Genomic DNA, 4,188 nt, shown 5'->3' with positions numbered 1-4,188 from the left:
TTTGGTTTTTTCGAGACAGGGTTTCTCTGTATAGCCCTGGCTGTCCTGGAACTCACTCTGTAGACCAGGCTAGCCTCGAACTCAGAAATCCGCCTGCCTCTACCTCCCATGTGCTGGGATTAAAGGCGTGTGCCACCACTGCCCGGCTAGGAGACACTTTTAAGACAGTCTCTCTAGCCCAGGCTGGCCTTGAATTCACTAGGTAGTCAATAATGATCCTTAACTTATAATCCTCCTGCCTCTGTCCCCTGAGTGCTGGGATCATGGGTGTACACCACCACACCTAGTTAATTTGATGCAGTTTATTGCACAGTAGGGATGGACCCCAGGGTATCTTGCCTGTTAGGGAAGCACTTTCCAGTGAACCACACCCTCACCCTATCTTTTCTTTAATAGCCAGTTCCAGGTGGCATCTGTGTACTTGCTGGGTGCTGTGAAGTTCTAACTCCACATCAGTTCATTTTTACTACGGTGACTACTAAAAACCCAAACTTGTTTTTGAGACAGGTCTGCGTATTATGTTGCTCTGGCTATCCAGGTAGAGCAGCGACCTTGAACTTCGACAGAGATCCACCTGCCTCCCCAGTGCTGAAGTTAAAGGTGTGTTACTAAAGCCAGCTAAAACCCAGCTTCTTGAAAGGGTGTCATCAACAGCAGTGTGATAGAGTCTCATAATTCGACTGCAGACCACCTCAAGCTGGCTGTTTTCAAGTGGCCCGTAGATTTAAAACATTCCTCTTTGCTGTCAACACCCTACCAGGGCACTGTAAGGTCCTTTGATACAGTTTAGGGGTTGTTAGTGCCACAAGAACAGTTCTCCTGTGAGCCTTAAGAATCTTTGTAGCTGAGTTCGAGGCCAGCCTGGTCTACAGAGTGAGTTCTGGGACAGCCAGGGCTACACAGAGAAACCGTGTCTCGAAAAACAAACAACAACAAAAAAGAATCTTTGTAGCTGTGGGAAGAGCCAAGCTGCAATAGCTGTGCCTCATCAGGTCTAGACAAAGACCGTGTTCCCAAATGAAGTCTCCACAAGCTTCAAGGCGTTTCCAGACTGTTTGAGAGGTACAGTCCCAAGGCGAGGAAGTGCAGCTCGGGGTTGTGATCCGCTGGAGAGGGGAGGTAGAGATAGCAGGCTGGAGGGGCCGACTGGAGGATCCATCCCAGTCCTCAGTGAGAGACTAGAGCTTGCTCTCATGACAAGGCGCCACCAGAATTTACCAAGAGGATAGGAACGGTTATAAGCACTTGTTCCTGCAGAGGACCTAAGTTCTGTCCCTAGCATATACATCAACCATCTGTAACTCCAGTTCCAGGGGACCCAACATTCTCTCCTGGTCTCATGGGCACTACATACATGTGCAGACAAACACCTAGACCCACAAAATAAAAATAAGTAGTTAAGAAGTGAATGAATGAGAAACTGTTTTGGAATTCATAATATAGACCAGAGGCTAACACACAGATCCACCGGCCTCTGCTTCCCTGGTGCTGGGATTAAGCGCCACCATGCTCAGTTAGTTTTACCAGTAGCCTCCTTTTCTCTGCCATTGATGCTCCTTTTTCTTCTCTTAGTTGATAGCTTTTAACCATTTTTTTTTCCTAGAGAAATTTTAGGGTTATGGAAAGTTGAGGAGCCGTGGGATGACGTGATAAGATCCATGAGGACCCAGATGCAACTGTAGTCCCAGGGCTAGTGTAGCAGAGACAGGAAGTCCCTTTGCTGGTCAGAAGTCCAGCTGAGCCAATAAGCCCCAGGTCCCATAAGAAGGCCCTGCCTCCAAACACAAGGGCAATAGAGGGGGGACACCCAACATCAGCCTCTGACTATACAACATGTATGTACACACAAATGCACGTGTATTCCATGCACAGAAACCAAAAGCACAGTGAGTCCTGTGTGCCTCTCTCCCTGCCTAGGTCTCTGTTATCAGTACCTTGAGCTCATCTACATATTGGTCACTTTTTCAATGCTATGACAAAAATACTTGAGAAAACTAAACTTAAACCCGGGATGGTTTATGGTTTCATAGGCTTTGGATGGTGGTCAGCTGGTCCCATTGCCTGTCAGCGTGTGTGTGTTTGTGTGTGTGTGTGTGTGTGTGTGTGTGTAGGCAAACACCTGGTGGGACAAGGGACAGAGGGAAGTTACCCACCTCACAATAACCAGAGTGCAGAAACAAGAAAGGAAACGCCCAGTGACCTCTCTCCTCCAATCAGGCCTCACCTCTTAATAGCCTAGCATTGATGGATTAGCCATGGATAAAGTTAGCACCATCAAGACCCAGCCACCTATCTGTAGTGCCACCATAGCACTGTGATGTGTGTGTCACTGTGAATGAGCCAGTATTTGGTTTTTATTAATGCCCTGTACAGATTACAAACAAATACTTCAGATATATACCTTTATTACACCGCCACACAGAATAGTTTCACTATTCCCAAAGTGCACTCCTCACTTCTTTATGTTTTGCTTTTTTTGGTTGGTTGGTTGGTTTTATTTCTCAAGACAGGTTCTAGGGGCTGGAGAGGTGGCTCACCGGTTAAGAGCACTGACTGCGGGTTCCCTGCGTCCTCCCTGTGCAGCTCAGAAGCCCAGACTCCAGCTCCAGAGAATCTGATGCCATTTTCTGGGTTTCACATATATCTGCCCAATTGTCCAACAGAGTGAGACGGGTAGAAAATAACAAAAAAGCCATGTGAACTTGAGTTCTGAGGTTCTAGATGCATCATCAAAAGTAAGGTCAGGCCAGGCATGGTGGCGCATGCCTTTAATCCCAGCACTTGGGAGGCAGAGGCAGGCAGATTTCTGAGTTCGAGGCCAGCCTGGTCTACAAACAAAGTGAGTTCCAGGACAGCCAGGGCTGTCTCGAAAAACCAAAAAAATAAAAAGTAAGGTCTTAATCCCAGCACTCGGGAGGCAGAGGCAGGCGGATTTCTGAGTTCGAGGCCAGCCTGGTCTACCAANTGAGTTCCAGGACAGCCAGNGCTANACAGANAAACCCTGTCTCGAAAAACCAAAAAAAAAAAAAAGTAAGGTCATTGGGTACAGTCAGTAGTTCATCCAACTTAAAAACCTGGGCTCAGCAAAGGGCATTGTTAGTGAATGAAGACTCAAACCAAAAATTATGAGGAAATAGTGCCAAAACACCAGGGAAAGGATTTGGGTCTGAAATATGCAGGTCCTGCATTTTGAGACAGGCTCTCTTGGAGCCTAGGCTGGCTTTGAACTCCATAATCTTTGCCTTGACCTCCCAAGTACTGGGATTACAGGCATATACCACTGAACCCAACTTGCTGTTTTTTATCTCTTGAGATGGTCTCACTGTGGCCCAGGCTGGCCTCGTACTCTCAGCAAGTTGAAGAACTGAAATTGCAGGTGTGAGCCATCACACTCGGCTCCAAAGAGCTCATCAGTTCTGAGCCAGGCATGGTAGGACATTCGTGCCTGTTGTTAGGACATTCGTGCCTGTTGTCTCAGCAGCTGGGGGTAAAAGCAAGAGAGTCAGGAGTTCAAGGCCAGCCTGAGCTACAACAAGATCTTGTCTCAAAGGGGTTCTGGGATGGACTCAAAGATAAATACAGGAGCTGGAGAGGTGGCTCAGTGGTTAAAAGTACTGGCTGTCTCCCGTAAGACCTGGGTTCAGCTCACAACACCTACATGGTGGCTGTCAACTACTTACTGGGGGTCAGACTCCTTTTTCTGGCTATACATATATCTAATCCGACAGGCATGGTAGCAGGCAGATCTCTGAGAAATTTCAGGTCAGCCTAGTCTACAGAGCAAGTACCAGAACAGTCAGAGCTACACAGAGAAACCCTGTCAATACACATACACAAAGAGAGGGAAGGGAGGGGAGGGAGAGGGGGGCCAAGCATTGTGGCACACACCTTAAGACTAACACTTAGAGCCGGGTGTGGTGGCGCAACTCGGGAGGCAGAGGCAGGAGGATTTCTGAGTTCGAGGCCAGCCTGGTCTACAAAGTGAGTTCCAAGACAGCCAGGGCTACACAGAGAAACCCTGGCCCCCCCAAAAAAAGGCAGAGAGAAGGATCTGAGTTTGAGGCTACCCTGGTCTATAAAGAGTTCCACGCTGCCGGGCGTGGTGGCGCACGCCTTTAATCCCAGCACTCGGGAGGCAGAGGCAGGCGGATTTCTGAGTTCGAGGCCAGCCTGGTCTACAAAGTGAGT

This window comes from Mus pahari, chromosome 6 (genome assembly GCF_900095145.1).
Source record: "Mus pahari chromosome 6, PAHARI_EIJ_v1.1, whole genome shotgun sequence".
Taxonomy (NCBI): Eukaryota; Metazoa; Chordata; class Mammalia; order Rodentia; family Muridae; genus Mus; species Mus pahari.
The sequence above is the reverse complement of the archived record's forward strand: the minus strand, read 5'-3'. Positions refer to the sequence as shown.